Below are 23,883 nucleotides of genomic sequence, written 5' to 3'. Positions count from 1 at the left end.
AAACACTTCATCAGTTGTCACCGTGGCAAGTTTAAAATTGTCTTTGCATACCCCAAGGTTCCTGTAGAATTTCAAGATGTGCCTAACACCAAACAGCCCAGATGGAGCAGTTTATTGACCAGATTTTTGGCCATGGAGGTGAAGTAGCCTAGATGTTGAGATTTTTGGCTACATCAAGACTGTCAGTGAGGAGGGTTATGGGAGTTTGGATGGATATGTTGCTGGCTATGGATCTGAGTTTAGCACCACAGCCTAGCTGGGTTTTAAATAGCTTCCATAGATCTCGTGGTTTGTGGATGTTTTCCTCAACTTTCTCATCCAAGTAGTTTTTTTTGGCAGAAAGGATTAAGGAGGTTGTCCGATTTCTCAGTTTATTAGCCTCTAAACTGACTATTTCTAATTTGGCTTCAAGGTGTTTATTGGGGCCTTTTTTGAGTTTGTGATTATATTTGCGCTTCTCAGAGTATTTTTTGTCTCTGAGTTTCATTGATTCACAGATTTCCGAATTCCACCATGGCTGTGAGCGGGCTTTAACCCTGACCCTACGCAAAGGAGCCACTTTGTCTAGGGTAGTGTTGAAAATGGATGGAGCCCAGCCAGGCTTCATCGACCTGAGTGCTAGCTAGTACTGGGGACCAGTCAGATTTCTCCAGTTTGTGATTAAAGGCTTCGCTAGAGTAGGTTTTGAGGTTTCTAGCTTCAACTGTTTTGTGGCCGTCAGCTTTGGACTTATGTATTTTACGGGTGCAGTAAATGATATCATGGTCGCTTAGGCCACCACATTCGATAGTCCCACTCGCGGAGACTTTAGATTTGTCTGTGGTTACAATGAGATCTATGGTGGTTTGAGAGTTATCTGTAACCCTAGTTGGCTTGGTGATGAGCTGAGTGAAACCCTGATGATTACATAGCTTATTGAATTTTTTGAATAGAGGAGCTTCTTTACGAAGCATGTCTATGTTCCAATCTCCAATAATGTATTTTTCAACATTTTCCACCGGTGCAAGGCTCTCCTCCAGTAACTCACAGAAATCATTTTGGTCGGGTGGTCTATATGGCACCGATTAGTATGTTTTTAGCTTTCTTAAGAATCACTTCCTGTATGTTTTTGATAATAATGTGATAATAATAATAATAATAATGTGTTATCAAATAATGTGTAATAGCGCGATAAGTGTAATAGTGCAATAAGTGAATAAGTGTAATAGTGTAATAGTGTAATAGTGTAATAGGCCTAAGTGTAATAAGTGTAATAAGTGTAATAGTCTAATAGCGCAATAAGTGTAATAGTGTAATAGCTTAATAAGTGTAATAGTGTAATAGTGTAATAAGTGTAAAGACCTTGAAATTTGAAAGTTTGAGAAACACTGTAGTAGTAGTAGTAGGCCTAGTACTCTGTGTCGCCCCGCGTGGCCGCCGGCTTGTCACTGCAGTCTCTCGGCAGCCCCTCCTCCGTTCTATGGTTTTTCATGACGGGGATTTCCTGGGCTGGGAGTAGAAAGCCCCTCCTCTGGGTACTTCCGCTCCACTCCATGCACTAAAACACTGTACTGGTCCTCCAACAAGCCGTTCAATGCTGCTGCTACGTCGGTGGTGAAGGTCCCAGACCTTCCTCCCAAGATAGAAAGACCAAAAAGCCCTCCTGCGTTGTGAAATAATTTCACCCTACAGATCCGTGGAAGGATCCACCGTTGCATTGGTCTCCGTTCATGTGAGTATTAAAAACCCACGCGCATTGGCCGTTAATTAACGTGTTGTTGTGCTGTTGTGGACAATTATTAGAACGTTGGAGATATTTAACTGTGTCTATTAGAAGATCAGTGTGTGTGTGAGTACAAGTAGGCTAGATGTTCGTTAGCCCCATATAGAACCTCACCCGTCGCTGCATACTGTTGTGCTCCGAGACGAGGTCCTATAAGGGTTTCCACGTGGGGGGGGCGAACGCCCCAACGGTGCGGTAGAAAACACTCTTCCCGAAATTGTATCCACAAAGTAACGGTAGTTCCGAGCTCCCAGACTGTGAAAACCTAGCCAGGGTCAATAAAACATGAACCAGGGCACGAAACAACCCCTTAAAATCGCTAGTTTTGTCAGCCGGTAATGTTTACAAGCCTAGAAGTTGCAGCCGGAATGGTAGCATTAGCGGCCCCTCTGGTCGAACGTAGCCCCAACCGTCGCTGCATTCGAACAGACATTCGACCAGAGGGGCCGCTAATGCTACCATTCCGGCTGCAACTTCCAGGCTTGTAAACATTACCGGCTGACAAAACTAGCGATTTTAAGGGGTTGTTTCGTGCCCTGGTTCATGTTTTATTGACCCTGGCTAGGTTTTCACAGTCTGGGAGCTCGGAACTACCGTTACTTTGTGGATACAATTTCGGGAAGAGTGTTTTCTACCGCACCGTTGGGGCGTTCGCCCCCCCCACGGGGAAACCCTTATAGGACCTCGTCTCGGAGCACAACAGTATGCAGCGACGGGTGAGGTTCTATATGGGGCTAGATGTTCGTGTGTGTGTAATGTATGAAATGGCAACACACACTGAGGAGGAGAAGGGTCTATCTATCTGTGTGTGTGTGTGTGTGTGTGTGTGTGTGTGTGTGTGTGTGTGTGTGTGTGTGTGTGTGTGTGTGTGTGTGTGTGTGTGTGTGTGTGTGAGAGAGAGAGAGAGAGAGAGAGAGAGGGAGAGAGCGAGAACAGACAGGGAGGCTTCGAATTAAGCAAGGCTTCGATCCATACCGTTATAAGGAGCCTAACTAATTTCGGTTCGGCAGTGTCCAGACCCAAATATGGGTTTTCTGTCATTTACTCGAAATGCACTCCTCTTGGGTTATCGCGCCTCCTAGCGTGCGATACAGAGCTACACATATGCTCCCGAATGACAAAGTCGGAGGGTATGCCAGTCAAACCGCCCCGCCCCAACCGAGGGCATAAGGCGCGAGACTGGCATGTGTACTTCCTCTTCCGTTCCTCTGCACGCATGAGATACGGACGTCTACACATGTTACTCTACGACAAATAATTAATTCTTCAAGTTACTCAGTCTAAGATCAGTTCGAATTCAACTTTAGCCTTAGCGGTGAGTAGGACCATCACCCACGGGTTTCGTTCAACTTGGTCTGTTCTTCTCTGTTTTGTTCTTCGCTGTTTGCTGCTAACGATAACAAGCGGCTAGCCTAGGTTAGCTTAGCTTACCGTCGTCATGTCTAGCGAGGGTCTGTTTTCACCACCCCTCCCTCGACGCTGCGGGGATCCGGAGTGCAGCCGCTTCATCGCCGCTGAGGACCCGCATTCCATCTGCCTGGGCTGTCTGGAGCTACAACACGCTTGGCAAGGTTTCTACTTCCCAAACAGCTGCGTGTTCTGCGCGACGATGGACGCGGCCGTTCTTCACCAGCGTCTGCTGGTGGTCATGAACATGGACGCTGCAAGGCCCAAACAAAGCCACGTCGCTCGGGGAGCTCAGATGGAACACGGCGCTCAGATCCCCGCCACGCCAGGACAAAGAAGCGGGCCTGTTTCCAGCACCGCAGCAAGGTTTGTCCAGGCGGCTCCTAGTGTTTGCGAACCTATCCGCAGTAGCTTCGCTCCGATGTACACTATTTCTACCACAGCGCACAGTGGTGGACCCGGCATGTTCGGCTCTACCCCGCGCTTCTCCTTCACGCCCGGTCCTGGTTTGACCAGCACCGGGCCTCTCCAGGCCTCCGCCGCCCTGCAGGCTAGCCTCCAGGGACCACTCCAGGCGGGGCCATTGTCTCCGGTCGCCGCCGAGGCGGCCACCAGTGGGACTCCTCACCCCACCAACCCGTTCCTGATGACTCCAACGGTCACCGCCCCCCCCTCTTTCCCCCCTCTCTTAACGTCCCAACAGAACGTGCCACGTAAAGTGCCTCGTGGCTCGGACGAGTTTGGCACCTCCGAGGAGGAGGAAGATGCCATGGAAGGAGAAGAGGAGGAAGATGAAGAGGAGGAGGAGGAGGACGGTTTGGTTCAAGAGGAGACAAGTGAGGACATTGTGATGCTAAGCCCCCGTCATGGCGGCACCCCTCGCACCTCACCCCAAGCCCCCCCCATCGCCCCTGCCAAGAAGGCAGCGGTGGATAAGGAGAAGGTGGGCGCCACAGCAGAATCCACCCCACAAGAACTGGACCTGCTGGCAGTGGTTGAGCTGGCGGTGGCCAAGATGGGCCTCACTATGCCAGTGGAGCCTCGCCCTGCGAGCTCAACGGAGATCAAGTTTGCGGGCAAGAGAGAGGTACAGACACCAGTCCCTCGCTCTCAGAAGCTACCCGCTACCCCGGGGCTCAAAGAAGCTCTCCATTCCACATGGAAAGAACACAGAGAGCCCGGGAAGATGGCTCTGTCAACCTCACTGGCGGATGAGGACAAGTTTGGCGTGGGCGGCCTTCCCCCTGTGGATGTCGCCACTAATCAGTTCTTCTGTGCCCAGTTTAAACCCACGGAATGCCCCTTCACTCAGGAGCCTGTGCCCAAGTTCAAGAACAAGGACGAGAACAAGGTCTCCAACATGGTAAAAAATGTTTATAAGGCTGCAGGGCTCTCGGTGAAAAGTTTAAACGTGGTGGGGCTGATGAATGGAGCCATGGCAGAGATGCTGCTCCAAAACAAGGACCGCCTCCCTCCTGAAGCCTATGCTGAATGGGATGCCATGCTACAGCTGGCAATAGTGAGCAACGTCCATGCCATCCAATGGGCTGGCAGAGGGATGGACGTCGCTGTCAGCATGGAGAGGTTCAGGTGGCTGCAGAAAGTCCCCTTCCAAGGCGACGAACCAAAGGCCAGCGAGAGGCGAGAGGAGCTGAGGGGCCTGGACACAGCCCCCAACAGTCTCTTCGAGGGAGCGTTACCCTTCCTCCGTGTCATCACCGACACCAATAAAGCCCAAAAAGAAGTGGTGGATGCTGTTTTGGGTAAACCTGATAAAGGGAAAGAACAGTCAGGCTACTCAGGACGCTCTTCCCGTAATAGGGAGAGATATCAGGGACCCCCCCGACAGGGCGGGAAACCCCATCGTTCTCCTAGAGCTCCGTCTTCCTCCTCGGGCACGAGCAGGAACAGAAGTCAGAGCAACCAGGGCTCCCAGCACCAGGAGATGCGCCCACCAGCTCGCCCTTCATACAGTGCAGCAGTGAGGGGGCGTGGGAGAGGGTCGAGAAAATGACACTTTGAGAAAGAGGGCCTTCTCACCCTCGGCGCACGGAGACAGGGTCATGGACGGCTCTCCAGCGCGCAAGCACAGTGCACTTTTGATCCTGCCACCCAGGGTGGAGGAATCCAATGTAAATGTGAATTTTGTTACTGTGCCAAATGTTTTCTCCCAAGTAAAGAATGTGTCTGCGAAACAAGGTCTCTTCTTTCACAATGCACACACAATGGAGAATCCCCAGTGGGGACATCCATATATAAAATATGCATGCCCAGTACCACAATCACAAACACAAACAGCCTTCAAGGAAACCCCCTTAAGGGGCATTTCCAATATAAAAGGTTTAATTGTTCCACAGCCTCAACTCAAGGGCCGGAACAACAAGTGTTCCTCCCTTCCGACACGAGAGGGCGCCAAAGCGCCAGTCAAGGTAAGAAGGTTGCAGAGAGGTCTTTCTTGTTTAGCTATCCCAGCCCCAGCTGCGACAGCAGTATTAAACAGGGTTTTAGACAGGACGTGTTTACAAGAATGCGTTCCTTTTTACACTCCTCCTCTGCCTCCTGTCCCACCGTGCAACAAAGTGTTGTCGCCGGTGATAAAGGCATTAAACGTAAGGCCCTCGCTTCACAGCAAGACGGTGTCACGCTCAGTAGTAAGTCACGTGTCTCAGTCTCGAGTCCCTTTGACTTCCGCGTTACCGGTGACGTCAGAGTCGTGTCCGGGGGTGCACATACCGTGCATTCCTATCAATCACATTCCGTTAGGTCTGACGTCAGCTCCCATTCAGAATCCTTTGTCAAAGCATTTAACTCAATGGAAAGCATGCAAGCCGTGTCCCTGGGTGCTTCGCACCGTGAGGCAGGGATACAGGCTACAATTCTCAACCCAGCCTCCCTTGTCAGACAGAGTGATATTCACGCACGCAAAGGGGCAGGCCGCTTTGATTCTGAGAGAGGAGATTCACTCTTTATTGGGGAAAGGAGCGATCAGGGAAGTTTCCACAGATCAGCTCGGTCTGGGGTTTTATTCTCATTATTTCGTTGTGCCAAAGAAAGGGGGGGGGCTGAGGCCCATTCTGGACCTAAAAGCCCTCAACAATTTTCTGGTAAAATACAGTTTCAAAATGTTGACGAACGTAGCGCTATTGCGCTCGATCAGAATCAACGATTATTGGACGTCCCTCGATTTGAAGGACGCGTACCAGCATGTGGGAATTTACCCCCCACACAGAAAATTCCTGAGGTTCGGTTTCGAGGGGAAAGTGTACGAATACACTGTTCTCCCGTTCGGCCTCTCTCTGTCTCCCCGCGTGTTTGTCAAAGTGACACAAGCGGCTATAGCTCCCCTGCGGCAGCAGGGAATCAGACTTGCGACGTACCTGGACGATTGGTTAATAAGCGCAAGTTCGAGAGAGGAGGTGACACGTCTCACCAATGTGGTGATGTCGCAGTTAACCTCTCTGGGGTTCAACATAAACTTCAAAAAGAGTATGTTAACACCAGCTCAGCAGACCACCTTTTTGGGGATCTCGCTGGACTCAATAAATATGACGGCTCGACTCTCACAGGAGCGATTAGTCAAGATCGTGGCCTGCGCGAAATCTTTTCGCGTGGGCAGAGTGGTCACGTACAAGCGCTGCATGATTATGTCAGGGCTGATGGCCTCAACTATCCATCTACTCAGGCTGGGCAGGCTGTATATGAGGCCTTTTCAAAAGTGGATGTTGGCACTCAAGATCCACTCGACACAAGGTCGCCGCAAGGTCAAGGTGTCCCCAGGGTGTGTGTACACACTGAGACCGTGGGTGGACGTGACTCTTCTGTCCCAGGGGGTCAGTATGGGCGTGGTGGTGTCACGGAAAGTGATCACAACGGACGCCAGCCTCAGTGGTTGGGGCGCAACGCACGAGGGCCGTTCGGTGAGGGGAGTTTGGGACTCCGCTCTACAGAAGCGGCACATCAATTTTCTGGAGTTAAAGGCAGTGTTTCTGGCGTTGAAACATTTTTTGCCTTTCGTGGAAGGGTGTCACGTGTTGATCAGGACAGACAACACGACGACCATGTGCTATATCAACAAGCAGGGGGGCCTCTCCTCCCCGGCTCTCAATCAGCTGGCGCGGGATCTGACGCTGTGGTGGGAACCACGTTTGGCGTCGATCAAGGCGTCGCACATTCCGGGGCTTCTGAACAGCGGAGCAGATCTGCTGTCCAGGGGGGAGCCCCTTTATGCGAATTGGTCCCTCCACCCGGGAGTGGTGAGACAGATTTGGAGCAGGTTCGGTCAGCCTCAAGTCGACTTGTTCGCGTCAGCAGAGAACGCGAAGTGTACACTTTTCTTCTCTGCGACGGGGCCAGCCCCACTGGGGCTGGATGCTCTGGCTCACGACTGGCCGAGGGAACTGCTGTACGCGTTTCCTCCGTTGGAACTGATCCCCCAGACTTTGGAGAGGGTCAGGCGGTTCGGCCTCAAACTATTGTTGGTGGCTCCGGGGTGGGGCGTGTGGAGGTCGGAGATATCTCCCCTCCTTTACGACAACCCGCTGCCTCTGCCGCCAATCAGAGATCTGCTACGGCAGGCAGGGCAGGAGATCTTCCATCCCGACCCGGCGAAGCTAGACCTTCAGGTTTGGCCCGTGAAGGGGAGTCTTTGAGCGCTTTGGGTCTGACGCCAGGGGCGGTTCAGACTATTCAAAGTGCTAGGGCTTCGTCCACGCGGTCGGCTTATGATAAGAGGTGGAGGATCTTTGAAGACTGGTGTGCGGAGCGTACGTCACCGGTGGTGGCGTTTGAGGCTCCGGTCCAGCTTGTTGTGAATTTCCTTCAGGAAAAGCTAGAAAGTGGTCTTGCCTTTTCTACCATTAAAGGTTACTTGGCGGCGCTGTCAGCGTGCCATGTGGGCTTTGAGGGTAAGACGGTGGGTAGGCACCGTCTGGTGGCTCGGTTTTTAGCGGGTGTGCACCAGCTTAAACCGGTTACTAGGTCCCTTTTCCCATCGTGGGATTTGGGTGTGGTGTTGGACGGGCTGTGCCGTCCACCGTTTGAGCCTCTGGAGGCGGCGAGCTTAAAGCTTTTGAGTTTTAAGACTAGTCTTTTGTTGGCCTTGTCTACAGCCAAGAGAGTCAGTGATCTACATGCGTTATCGGTGGACCCGGTGTGCATGAGATTCTGTGAGGATGGCAAGAAGGTTCTGCTAAAACCCCATTTGGCGTTTGTCCCAAAGAACCGTGTGATTATACATGAGCCAACCGAGTTGGTGGCTTTTCATCCTCCTCCGTTTTCTTCGGAGGAGGATAGGCGTCTACATTGTCTTTGCCCGGTAAGATCCTTGAGGATTTACTGTGAGAAGACGAGGGCTATTAGAGCGTCAAACCAACTGTTTGTCACTTTTAAAAGTGGTCCTAGACGGAAAGCGGTGGCTAAAGCTTCACTTTCAAGGTGGATTGTGCAGGCCATAAAGATGGCCTACACTTGTGCTAAAGTCCCGGTTCCTGAGGGCCTAAGGGCTCATGACACTAGGGGAATGTCGACCTCCTGGGCTCTAGCCAGGGGTGTCTCGATCCAAGAGATCTGTTCGGCGGCTAACTGGTCGACTCCGTCGACTTTTGTGGTTTTTTACCATTTGGACGTGGCTCCATCTTCATTGGCGCATTCGGTCCTGGGTGTTGCCGCCTCCTCTAGTTAAAGACTTTTTTCCCCCTTTTTTATAGCTGAGACCAAGTCCCTTTGCTCTCGGTAAAAGGGGGGGACCCTGTTTCCTTATAAAACGGCTGCTAGTGGGCCTATTAGTGAGTAGGCGGGCTCCAGCCTGTCAGGGTTTTATGAGGCGGACCTGGTCGGCCTATTAGTTCATGAGGCGGATTTCGGTCTGTCAGGGTCTTTCTACTTTCTTCCGCTCTCGAGTCCGGTGGGCTCGGGGCTCCGTGGGGGAGGGGCCACGCCGGGGGTGTGGTCTCCTGTCAGGCGGAGCGGGCGGAATTTGAGGGTGTGCGCTTCCGGGGGTTTATGTGACCCAAGAGGAGTGCATTTCGAGTAAATGACAGAAAACGAAAGGTTTCGTACGAAACCATGGTTTTCTTAGTTTAGGAGAAATGCACTCCTCAAACGCCCCTTCGCGCGCATTTTGCGTGCAGAGGAACGGTGTTGTTAAGAGGAAGTACACATGCCAGTCTCGCGCCTTATGCCCTCGGTTGGGGCGGGGCGGTTTGACTGGCATACCCTCCGACTTTGTCATTCGGGAGCATATGTGTAGCTCTGTATCGCACGCTAGGAGGCGCGATAACCCAAGAGGAGTGCATTTCTCCTAAACTAAGAAAACCATGGTTTCGTACGAAACCTTTCGTTTCCATTCCCGGTTCGGGGGGGCGTCAACCGACTTTAGTCGGCTCTACGGTGCTGCCTAAATGTTGTGACCTCCCGACTTAATTTCGGTACTTAGCGGTGTCTTCTCATTCATTCAGCCCGGCTTCAAGTGCATATTCTGGGCTGTGAATCCAAGGAAACAGCGTTCGTTTCTGGGAGGGAGACACGCCGACTTCCAAATGATTGTGGACGCCGTGTATTGAGTGTTTCATAGCGAATACAGACAGCAGCTGGGTCTGAGTGATGGCAGGCAGGCGCGCGCGTGACACACACACACACACACACACACACACACACACACACACACACACACACACACACACACACACACACACACACACACACACACACACACACAGAGAGAGAGAGAGAGCTTTGGTCGCTTCTCGCCGACCGTTTTAAAGAGAAAAGAAAAGCATAGACACAACTCTGCTAATGTTCCGTGTTGATAGGTTTTCCACGAGTTGTGACTCGTGATGATATGCATGCAGCAAATGAGGCGGCCGCGGCACGTCTATAATGTGAGCTTGTAGATTAAATGTTGAGCGTTTGTGAGAGTGAGTGAGAGAGAGAGAATAGACCCCGTGTCCCCGTCACTGGTGCTGCTGCCTGCTGGAGCTGCCTGCTACTTAATGGACTTCCAGTCATTCAGCTTGCAGCGCGAGGTCAGTCAGATATATGAAACGACCTAATGTCATACATCCATTGTGGTTGGAGCTGGTCGAATCCATCCATCCATCCAACCAGCCAGCAGACAGACAAAGGCTGTCAGAGCGGCTCCAATCACCACAGTACTACACTGATCTGACAATACTGCACTGATTTATAATGATTGTCTAGTACAGTGTAATGCTCAGTGTACTACTGTCTCTACTACAGTGTTATAATCACTGTAGTAGAGACAGTACTACACTGATCTGACAATACTACACTGATGTATAATGATTGTCTATACAGTGTAATGATCAGTGTACTATACTGTCTCTACTACAGTGTTATAATCAGTGTAGTATTACTGATTATAACACTGTAGTAGAGACAGTAAGTACACTGATCTGACAATACTACACTGATTATAAATTACACTGTAGAAGAGACAGTACTACATTGATCATTACATTGTAGTAAGTAGACAGTAGCCTACTACACTGGTCATTACACTATAGTAGACAGTACTAACTACACTGAAAATGACACTGGTAGAGACAGTACTACACTGACCATTAATTAACTGTGTATCATTACAGTGTATGATGTCGGCATGTCGCTACATACAACACTGATCATTACACTGTAGTAGACAGTACTATACTGATCAGTACCGTCTATGATATCACTAAAGTACTACACTGATCATTACAGTGTTGTAGGCGGTCGTACATTGTCGGTTACCGTTACAGTACTACACTGATCATTATTACAGTGTAGTAGACTAGGGGTGCTTAACCTTTTCAGGCCGCGACCCCCAAAATAAACACGGTTCTATTATGAAAATAGGTGATCTACGTTGTGAGCATGTAGATCGTCTATTTTCACAATTTCTGCCTCCAATATTTGAGAGGTATTAAAAAAGTCCTCAAATTGTCAATTTAGAAATGTGCAGATACCCTCTATACGCTTAAAACTTTGTTTGTTTACTGTTGAGAAAACAATGTTGCACGTTAATCATCACGTTGCGAGTTAATCATCTGTTGGACCCCTCCAAAATAATGTGGGGACCCCCCCTAGGCGTCCTGGCCCACAGGTTGAGAACCACTGTAGTAGAAAATACTACACTATCATTACAGTAAGATGATAGACTGTCTGTTAGCACTACAGTACTACACTGATTACACTGAGTACTGATTACACTGAGTACTACACTGATCCTTATTACAGTGTAGTAGACAATACTACACTGAGCATTCCAGTAAGCTACACTGTCTGTTACCACTACAGCAGCACTCCGCTGATCATTACGCTGTAGTAAACAATCCTGCACACTGTATGATGTTGATACAGTACTATGCTGCACGATATGCCTACAGTACTACTGTCTGATATCACATTGATATGACTCTGTCTAGTATAGATCTCCGGTGATGTATAGTAGGCCTATCGGTCTATTCGGCTTTTCTATGTCGACGACATCAGTATCGGCAATTATGGAGGACCCCCCCACCCGAACCCCACTCCGCTGGTCTGCAGTGTTACCACACGGCCGGGCCGGGATGCTCCAACAATCACACGCTACCTTGATGAACATTTAAACAGCCGCTCACATCCGTTAAACATCCGAGTAACGGTAAACTAACCAGGTGGAAAAGGATAACAATTCTACCTGTATTCCTAGAATTAGCCTTACAAGCATTAGTTCTATGCAATCAAACAATTCAAACACCTGTGTTTTGACCCAGGTCTCGCAGACGCCTTCCCGCAGGCTGCAGCCGTTACTACTTGGACTTGGAGAAATGGCCGCTAAGGACTACAATGACGTAGCCGCTGGCACACACAGATTATCAATGACCGTCATGTTTCAGGGCTAGTAAATGTTCCTCGCGATACTTTCTTTATCGGGTGGGAGTGGGACCGAAATATTCAGAATTATTATTGAATAAATAATGTGTGTTTTTTTTTCTAGTTTAGCCTGTAGGCCTAGTCAGGCAGGAACACAGACACACATAATTTAGCAATTTTGTGGGCAAAATAGCATCACAATTGGGATATAATTGATAGGCCTATAGTCCTAGCAATTTAGTGATTTAATGTCTGCATTTCTTTATTAGGCCTACGTGTGTGTGTGTGTGTGTGTGTGTGTGTGCACACTAAAAAATGATGGGTTGTTTTGGCTGGGTTAAGCCTATTGGGTTATTTAATTGGGTTGTTTTCATGCAAATGGGTATTCTGATAACCCAATTCGCTGAGTTATTTCTGTTGGGTATGGTGTTATTAGCTGTTGGGTTGTAATTTCCATAGAATTTGTTGAGTTATTTTGGACTACCCAACACGTTGGGTAAATACGTTGGTCACCATTGCTTTGCATAACAATGCAAAGCATGCTGGGTAAAACATTTCCAGTGGCATTTTAAGCTTTTAGGAGCAAAAAATGCTAAATGTGTCAATGACACTGTGTGGATATGACACAGTGTCATATCCAAGTGTCTGCCAAGGCAAGCTGACTGACATTATGTCAGAATTTGATTTGTCAGTATTTGAGCTTCAACCATAAGCTAAAGTGCTAGGGTGCTAGGTTAGGGTTGAGCTCCCAGTCCCTCCCCCTAGAGGTGAAATTAGATGCAGAACCTTTGAGGACTCTTGAAGGTTTAGCCTCTGAGACAATGCTATTCTTCCATGTATTGTCTCATTTTGGTAATGTCAATAAATTAGTTAATATTGTAACTTAACAGGGAAGATTAGCATAGGCTGAATCGCTTCGCCCATATGCTTTGTGATAATGTGATTATTTAATTAAATTGACAACTATCAGTTGTTCAGATGAAATTTCAATTTAAAAAAGGAACCACCAACATAATAGTAATATATAATAATGAGGAAATATAATACATTTTAAATAACCCAACACATTGGGTTATATGAATAACCCAACATGTTAGGTTAAATTAACCCAGCGATGGGTCGGTCCAATATTTAACCAGTGTTGGGTTGGGAAACAACCCAAATTGGGTTGTTTTTAACCCAGTGTTTTTCTGTGTGTGTGTGTGTGTGTGTGTGTGTGTGTGTGTGTGTGTGTGTGTGTGTGTGTGTGTGTGTGGCCTATTTGATGTTGTCCAGATTCCCCAGCACCCCCTGTACAGTGGGTCTAAAAATGGGTGGGAAGAGTGATTGGTCCATGGATCAAAAGTGTATTAGAGCTGGGTGGATCACATGGTTGCATTTGTCTTTTGTGTGATTCACAGGATGGAGCAGGACCGAGCGCTGTCCCCTGCTGTCAGTTATTTGTCTCTGCAAAGTGACTGGTCCATTGGTACCCCTATTAACTTTAAAGGAGAAGTTCCGTATCCAAACCCATCATGGTGAGAATGGACAGACTAAATGTTGTTGAAACTAGACAGTTACTTACTGTTTAATGGTCATTGTCACATGACTCAGTTCATTCATACCTAATTTGGTGAAAAACCCATGTTCCCAAATAAGTCATAATTATTGGATTTTCTTTGCTTTTCTTTTTTTCTTTTTCTGGTAAAGGGTTAAAGAGGAGTAGTTCACCCCCAAAATATTTTTTTGTATTTGTCACACTCCTAAGACAAGAAACTTATTTTGTAAATGTATCCCTATAGACCAATTATTTGTTTAAAAACATTGAGACTGAATGCACAGCTGACTGTATCATGTAATCAATTCCCAACAGATCCCCAAACCTGTTGTTTTGGGGAGCACTGGTTATTCAACCTCCTCTTGTGTGCTAGTGAGGTGCTCCCATGGGTGCGCCCTTATCGAGACATATATACTTCATTGCGCAACGGTGTTCCACGTCAAGAGTAGCTGATATACAAACTCACATCGCGTCACCAATGCAACCCTTCTGAGCTTGGAGGTCTGCGGCTCTGCGCGCGACACCGTCGCAGGACGGAGCATAATTAGGCTTCATGGACTGCAGCTGGGCGAGCAGTAGACGCTCTGGTGATCCAGTGGATCGGGTGGGTGATCATGAGGAGCGCTCCCTCTGTTCTGATGACGGTGAATAGAGGTGGGGTTTGAAGGACAACTGTTTTGAATCGCTATTATTGTTTACAATCAACAGAAACTAAGGATTATATATTTCAAGAGTGAGAATTTACAGTAAAAATCCTAAGCATTCTTCCTCCACACTGGGAGAAAAACGGCATCTGAAAGTTTGATGGAATGCATTTTTAAACACGAGTGCCATCCATTGCACCCTATGAACGGTGGGGTTCATTTGGTGCCGACCGGCGTGCGCATACTGGTTTATATGAATGTGACGTGGACCATTAAGGCATCTATTGATTCCGGAGGGGGACCCGAATGCGTTTGGCCCCCATCCGGAATCAATGGGGGTACATTTATTGTAATCAAATTACTGTCTTAGGAATGCAACAAAAAACCAAAAATATTATTGAACTCAAGTCTCCATGGTATGAGTAATCAATAGGAGAAAAGTAATTTTGGGGGTGAACTACTCCTTTAAGTTTATATTTTGGAAGTATTCATGTTCCATATGACTCCCAAGATGATTTGTATTGATTTGTGTGAGTTTTGGTCAAAAATGTTTGTAGTGACTATCTTCAACGAACATTTTGCCACTCGGCTGGGCACAGGGAAACTGTTTTTGACACGTTCAATAATTAAATATCCAGACTTATTAAGAATACTATTAATCACAGCATCGTTTGTTTGTTAATACAAATGGAGGCACACGAGTAGAATGGTAGTTCACCCCCAAAATGACTTTTTTTTTCTATTGATTACTCATGCCATGGAGACTTGAGTTCAATAACATTTTTTGGTATTGGAGCCACAGGCCCAAAAGCTCAAAGAATAGGATGTTACCTGTGATGTCATGACATACTTTTAATTTTTGTTTTTTCTATTAATTTGGTCATCAAGGTCCACAGAATGAGAGGCCTGCTCTGCCGGAAATCCTGCGAAAAAAAGTTATGGCCATTTGTATATTCACTCCATCGACTTCAATATAAAGGAAAGAAACACACCAAAACAAATATGCTTTAAGTAGCATGTGAGGGGTCAAACTAGGGATTCTTGATGATTCTGAATCCATTGCAAACATTTGTTTTGCATGAAAAACATTCCTTGGGCTAGAAAACGGACCAAAATAACGGTGAAAAGTGATGACTCATCACTTTTTACAGGTTTGAGAGGCTGAAATCTAGCCCAAGGAATGTTTTTCATGCAAAACAAATGCTTGCAATGGATTCAGAACCATGAAGAACCCTTAGTTTGACCCCTCACATGCTACTTTTTTTGGTGTGTTTTTTTCCAGTATAGTGAAGTCAATGGGAAACTTTTTTTCGCAGGATTTCCGGCAGAGCAGGCCTCTCATTCTGTGTACCTTATTGACCAAATTGATAGGACAAACAAAAATTTGGAGTATGTCATGACATCACAGGTCCTCTATCATTTTGGCCCAGTGGCTCCCCGGCTATATTTCTTGCTGTCATGACCCAGGCTCTAGTGAGTCAGGACATATTCACTCAGATACCAGTTTGCAAAAATAGATGGGATTTATTACAATAATTAGCATCAAAGTGATAGTGAGTACAATTACAGGGTATTCTTTTCTTAACAATAAAACATAGTAGTAGCAAAAATACACTCTAGAACTCTATAGCTACACAGACCATGAATAAGTTAAGGCAAATACTGATGTTAGAAGTCTAGGAGTTGAAAAGGGAGGCGGCGCGGGCTGCTCCCTGGCTTGAGCTGGCGTTGTAACCACACAATACAATAATAAAAACAAAAGAACTACTTACAAAACAAAAGTCCAGGATTTGAATTAAGGGGGGGCCAATGCAGGAACATGCTGGGCCCCTGATTCAGCCCGGGAAAAAGGCAGACATTTTATTTAAAAAAAAATCCTAATGGCCGGCCTGGACCAGCCGGGAATGAACCGTCCGTTCGGGAGTTGTCCCGCTTTTCCCAATGGCCAGCACTTCCCTGGGCCAATGGGGGCTTGGCACCCATAGATAAAGTCTGGGCCCCCATAGTCAAAAATCCCTATGGGGGTCTCTTTAAGTGTGTTATGTTGTCATACCTAAATGTCCAAATAGCCTAGATAAACGTATTCCCCCCCCCCCCCCCCACACACACACACACACACACACACACACACACACACACACACACACACACACACACACAGTGGTGCTGAGTGCTGACTGACTGAAAGCAGCCAAGACCAAAACGTGGGACGACCTGTTCTGAGGGGCCTAGAAATTTATTTTATTATAGGATCTATGATTCAAGAGTTACCGGTATGTGCCAAAAGGTAAAGCAGCCTGTTATAGCTCCACCATGAAGACAATTAAAACTACTAGAAAGGCTTCGCGCCCTGTGGGCGCTCAGGCACGACTGCTCTATATTTGATCAACATAAGGGGTTTAGGGGCGCTCAGGCAGGACTGCTCTATATTTGATCAACATAAGGGGTTTAGGGGCGCTCAGGCAGGACTGCTCTATATTTGATCAACATAAGGGTTTAGGTTTTAATTCAGATTAAAATGTTTTCAATACCTTATTGTCAATATCTATCATGAACAAAAAGGCACACTTGGTCGGACACCAATAACTCAGGAAACAGGAACAATTGTGTAAGGTGTCCAGTGTAGTCTGGGCTGACAGTCAATACTTTTGTACTTTTACTGACGTAGCCTATATGTTGAATTGAGGACTTTTGAGTGGTGTGGGGGTGGGGGGGCTGTAGGCAAATTTGCGAGGTTGTTGTATCTAGACTGATTGATTGATTGAAGAGTTTAGCACTGTTTGCAATAGAAGACGCAGTTACAATACACAACATTGGCACACACACACAGTCCCATTTCGCGAGCCACCCGTGGGTCGAGAGACCCACACAGTACTTGGGAAACAATGCTTAAAACATCATACTCACGCAGCTTTATAGACGCTGTCTGTATCTGTGCTCTATCTCCGAGGCATGAACGCACACTCACTCATTCACTCACTCACACACGCGACGCAAGCGAAAAGCGGTTGTCCGTGGTGTAACCTACTTATTATAACTCTATGGGTGTAACATGTTGAAAATTTAAAAATATCCGTGCCGTGTGGCAAGCGACGTCGCAAATGCATCATCCCAATGAGCAAACCTCCTTTGTTACAGAGGTTGAGTAGGTATCGGCGTTATGTCGCTGTACTGTCTGGGTATATAGGTGAAGTGAATGAATAGGCTATCAGCCTCTCACCAAATCTGTCATGTGTGCGCACTATAGCCCATGCAGGGACTCATGGGTTACGCGAGGCTACAGCAAGAGTGGACACTGTCTATTGACAAACTATTGGTCCCGTTTGAGCTACTCTGTTCTGTTGTGCTGGTCTCACTCTGCTCATTGATACTTTTACTTCAGTCTAAAATGTCCACCACTGATTTCACACGTTACGTGTTCACTTTCAACATCAAGGCAAATGAAATGGCAGCTTTTAATCTATGCATAAGGATAACACTTGTCGAGTTACGTTCTAGACTCGCATAGAAACACGACACATATTCGGTAACACTTCCCAACTTCAGGTCTCAAGTAAAAGTACAAAAGTATCGCTACCAACGTACCATGCTTGTTATTAACGGACTACACAAACACACGTGTGTCTCGTCAAACATCGCTGTTTTTAGGTGATTCACACATCCAGCATAGAGGTTAATGTTGTACTTGGATCCATTCCACGCGCAATGTAAATAGTGGGAGAGGGGTAGCCTATATTCCAGCTCACTGTCTCCCTCCCTCCCTCTCCCTCTCCCTCTCTCTCGGAGGAAGGGGGGGGGCAGTCTCGCTGCATCGCACGTACCATGCTTGTTATTAACGGACTACACAAACACACGTGTGTCTCGTCAAACATCGCTGTTTTTAGGTGATTCACACATCCAGCTTAGAGGTTAATGTTGTACTTGGATCCATTCCACGCGCAATGTAAGTAGTGGGAGAGGGGTAGCCTATATTCCAGCTCACTGTCTCCCTCCCTCTCCCTCTCCCTCTCTCTCGGAGGAAGGGGGCGGGGGGGGGGGGGGGGGGGGGGGCAGTCTCGCTGCGTCGCTGCTTGAGGCTTGAAGCAAACTGTAACCTGATACTTTCGTGACGAAAATTGCGTAGGAGAACTTCCGGGAAAGATATGCTCAGTAAACTTACACATTACTTTTGTACAAAGTGTACATCGTGCAAATACCATAGCTTCAGGAGAAGCAGCTAAGAACATTCGGGTAAAAATGTGCGATTTTTGTGCAAAAGGTGGAGTCTTTAGAAGCAGTGTAAATGTGATTCTATCGCGGAATAATCGAAAAATAATCGCTCTGAATTAGTAGTAGGGATTTGGGATGGAGGTTATTCCTTGGCCTACTGAGAGTGTGTGCCTCCCAGCCTTTCACCCTGGTGTAGATGATAATGTTTTGGTTGCCAGTGTAAATGTGTGCTTTGTTTCAGCGCGTCCCCTGCACCCAGCTGTCTGTCTATGGAGAGTGACAAATCCATGGGTATGCCTTTGGATTTCAAAGAAGGCCCTTGTATACACTTATCATGGTGAGATTATAAAAAAACACTTATCAATTATTTTTTCTTTTTTTGTATTACTTATTAATCCACAGTGTTTTATACTTACACTGTAAAATAATTCGCCGTAAATTTACAGTAAATTACTGGATAATAATTGCATTACTTTCACAGTAATTTTCACAGTAAATATTGCGCAGTAAATTACTGTAATTTCACAGCTGTGAAATGTTAGTAATTTACTGTGATTTAGCAGTATGTATTGCAGTTATTTACTGTAATATTACAGTAGTTGCCTGTATTTTTACACTATTACTGTGAATGTAAGGCAGCTCAGTAGGCAGTAATTTACTGTAAATTTACAGTAAATTGTATCTAATACTGTAAAATATTGTAAATTTGAATTTATAGGCCCATTCCCACTGGGCCAGATAACAGATAAAAAAGAGCTCTTTCTCCAGATATTTTTCCATTCAAAGTGGATGGTAGATACAGATAAAAAATATCTGCCACAGATATTTCTTTTATCTGTGACAGATATTTTTTTTATCTGTATCTAACTATCTATCATCCACTTTGAATGGAAACATATCTGAAGAAAGAGATTTCTTTATCTGTTATCTGGCTCAGTGGGAATGGGTCTTAACTGTGATTTTACCATACATACAACAAACATGCTAAAACAAAAACAAACAAAAAAATACAACTTCATTCATTTAAACTTTTTATTGTACAATTCCAACACAAAGTGCAACATTTCAAATGGACAAAGAAGAACCACACCAGTCTCTCTCAAAGCCTTTTACTCATTAGAAGTGTTAAGTCTACAAACACTCCTGGAGTTTGGTCTGGTGTCTGGAGGCACTTTTTTTTAACCAGTTTGAAAACTGGTTGTCATAGACTTTAGTTATTTAGGAGGCTGCAACACTGTTTTCCTGTGAAACTCTTGACTAGGAGTGATTTTGTGGACTAAAAAACTTCACCTGACTTTGTATCAGCATGGTGGTGAGTAGATACAACATTTTCCCTTTTGGGTGAACTGTTCCTTTAACTGCAAAATAACTCATCTACTCACCCTCATGCCAGTTGGAACAGAGGTGAGATGTGTCCATATAACACAAATGGAGGTTGCCTTCACAACTTGGGAAGAAATGGTGACTGGTTCTCTCTGGCAACCCTCCTGTGTGTTATATGAACACACTTCAGCAGGCACGAAGTATGTGAAGTACACCTCAACATTGCACTCAGTCACATAAGTCCTGAAGGTATAAGGCAACACAGCAGTGGTAAAAACAAAGCAACCTAATGATTACAGTATGCACCTTGCTAACGTGCAGGCCGAGACAGAAGAGGCGAGCATTGCTGAATGAAGTGACAGGGCATCAGCAAAGAATATTGGCAATTTTACATATCCAGATAAGAATAATGGCAGGTGGAGTTGGACAAACAAGAGTAGGGCATCTGAAACACGTATGAGTGTGTCTCATATTCGAGTCCTGAATACCATCGACCATTCAAAGTCCACAAGTTCTTTCAAATGCGTATGAGTGTGTCTCATATTGGAGTCCTGAATACCATCGACCATTCAAAGTCCACAAGTTGTCTCAAAAGTGTGCTCACGTGTGGGTTGATACCGCCACGCTTCTTCGATTTGGAGCCTCTCTCCCATGAAGCACCTGTAAACAATAAGACAAGACAACAACTTTTAGTTTCACATAGACATATATTGCACCGTTTATACAAGGCACATGCAGCAGTTCCCCTTTCCCTTAAGTAAACCCTACACCAGGGGTTCCCAAACTTTTTTGTCTCAGGGTACCCCATAAATATCTTTTTAATCCGAAGAACCCCTACATTATAATTTTCACTCCCAGCACCTTATATTTATAGCATATCATCGTTGTCGGGTGGAAACCTTGTCCAAAACCGTTAGTTTTGTATTTATCATCCATAAAATGTACTAAACTAGTGAAAAGTGATTATGTTGAGAGGATAACGTTGCAATAATAGCCATTTTGGTTAGAACTGTACTTAAATGATACTAAATATTTGTCCAAATAAATACATTCCAAATATTATCAAATGATCTCGCGGCACCCCTGGACTGCCGTCGCAGCACCCCAGGGTGCCCCGTTACCCACTTTGAAAACCCCTGCCCTACACACCACAGAAAGAAAGTAGTACTGAGAGTAAGTAACATTCAAGTATCAATGTTGCAAGCAATCCAGTACAATGTTTCTTTTTTTTATTCTTTTTTTAAATATAATTTTTATCCCACAATTTTGCAACCCATTTTCACCCAGTGCGAATTGTCTATGTAATCCTGGGCTCTGCTCTCCCTCTGCCGTGCCTGGGGAGACAACGGACTGACCTCATGCTTCCTTCAATGCATGAGTAGTCCAAGTTGTTTCTTTTCACCTGACAGGGGGGATTTCCCCGGGATGGACGTAGCGCGTGGAAGGAACACGTTATTCCAACCAGTTCCTTTCCCCTCCATCAAGCGCCCCGGCTGGCCAGGGGGAGGCATTATTGAGACCAGGATTACTGCATGTTTTTGTGAGGGTATCAACCCTAGGAGACACGGGGAGAACATGCAAACTCCACACAGAAAGGCCCTATCACCGACCCCACCTAGGGTGTGGGCGCTGATGACGCGGAGGGAGAGACACGCCCCCAGCACCCACAGCGTCCCCCGGCGGGAATCGAACCCAGGACCTTCTAGCTGTGAGGCGAAGCACTAACCACTGCGCCACCGTGCCCCCTAGTACAATGTTTCAGTACAATTTCAGTGTTACAATACCTCCAATCCAGAGTACACACACCATCCTCAGGAGCAGATTGAAGTTGTAGTAGATCGCGAAAACCACAGCTATCCAATAATGATCCCATCGTGTTGTCCCATCACCACTTGTTCTTCAATGGACAGCATCCAGGCCATAGACTTCATTAAATCACCTGAACAGAGATACCCATTATGTGATATTGTAGAGGTGAAATGCTAATTGAACAAGAGTAGAATTTCAATGATCAGCAACATCACAAACTGTGACACAACTCACTTTATTTTGATTTAACGGGCATTTAGGACAATTCTCAAATTAGGGTCAGATTCAGCAATGTTTTTTTGTCTGGGATTTTGAAGGGTTTTTGAAGGTAAGACAGAAATATAAGCCAGATTTAGTCACTTTACTTACACTATTTTTACAACCAGGTTGATGAATCGTCTGGGGACCCCCAGGGGTCCTTGAGGGAGTTCTAGGGGGTCCCCAGCTAAATGATAATTAGGAACTAAATGGACCCTTATTGGGTATGTAACTCAGAACCAAATGGACCCTAACATGTCAATTTTGTTCCCATTTGTACACTCAGAATTAAATTAACATAGATTTTACAATATACTGTAGATTGGGGTCTCAGAGATTGATATGCTATTAAATGGGGGGTCTGTAGCCTAATCTTCTCTTATGGGGGTCCCTGGCATTGCTTTTCAAATGGGGTCTACTGGCTTGTCAATTCGGGGGTCCTAGATCAAGACACTGATCAGCTTATGTGAAAAGTAGCTTATGATCATGTAGATTATAATATAAAATCCAGATATCAACAGTACCTTGAACAATCAAGCAGGGGGTGCTTGGTAATTTCTCTGTCCTCTGCACATCAGCGGCTGCGGCACACGCCTGTAAAATAAATAAGACAAGACAACAACCACCTCAATGACCATGCCCAAGAGATCTCAAGCTGACACCAAACTCTCTCCAGGACCTCTAAAACCTTATCTAGAACCTCAATCAATTTGTCAATCACATTAGATCTACTTTGTATTATTCTATGCCAAATTCTATTAACAATGTTAAATTCAGTATAATTAATTTTCATTAGCCTATAAGTATAATACCTTTGGATAAACTCCAGAGTGCACGTGCCATCCTCAGGATACTGCAGACATCATGTGGTCCCATCACTTGTTCTTCAATGGACAGCATCCTTCCAGGCCCAAGGTTTCATTGTATCACCTGAACAGAGATACCCATCGTGTGATATTGTTAAGAGGTGAAATGCTAAATGCATTCCACAATCCACACACACACACACACACACACACACACACACACACACACACACACACACACACACACACACACACACACACACACACACACACACACACACACAATTTATTTATGCCCACAGAGTGGCGTATCACTCTGTGGCATGTACTGTTTGGTACATAAAAAAAAATGAAATCTTTCCAAAATGTTCAGTTTATTTTACTTTAATATTATTTGATGAAGATAAAAAATAAAATCTCTATTCAGACACATTCCAGTATTTTCTGACTTACATTATTTTCTAGGTATGCTTACATTATGATATTAAGGGGCAAAAAATCACCCTATGTCACCCTAATGACCATAATGTCTCACATGTGGAGGAAAGGGGAGGGGCGAGGAGATTCCATCAAAGTCAAAACAAAGTTTTAATGTAGGCAATTAAATATATAGATGTAATCCATGCATAAGGATTTAAGGACATTATACTTATGATGGGATTTCTGACAGAAATTGAATTTATGCTCCTACAGTGGACAGCACAACGTCAGGTATGGTAATAATCAATCATTAATCTGATGGTGTCACCCAGTGGTTCTCAAACTTTTTCACGTCAACAAACCCCAATTTAACACTTATCTGCCAGTGGACGTCCATTTGAAAAGATATACACGCCAGGGACCCCCATAAGAGAAGATTTTTAAGGCTCTGTAGTGATTCCATTTTAATTTCAAGGACCCCCAGGACACCCATTTAATGGCATTTCTATCTCTGAGATGATATATGTTAATTTAACTCTCAGAATGTACAAATAGAACAAATGGACCTGTTATCATTTAGCCAGGGACCCCCTGGAACTCCCTGAAGGACTCCTGAGGGGTCCCGGACCCCACTTTGAAAACCAATGATCTACAGACTCCTGTGTCGTGACGCTTGGCTTGTGTTGTGGATCGGCTGCTTTTACAACAGCAACTTTTAGCCACACTGGAGCATAAAACCTCCCCCGTGGTGCAAATATTATCATTGATATAGTTGAGAACCAAATGGACCCGGCGTAACGCGTAAGGATACAACAACTGACACAAGGATTGTCTGTGGTTCTCAAAGTGGTGTCC

The sequence above is a fragment of the Nannobrachium achirus genome, assembly GCF_963921795.1.
Source record: "Nannobrachium achirus genome assembly, chromosome: 20".
Classification (NCBI taxonomy): Eukaryota; Metazoa; Chordata; class Actinopteri; order Myctophiformes; family Myctophidae; genus Nannobrachium; species Nannobrachium achirus.
This window is presented reverse-complemented; position numbering follows the sequence as displayed.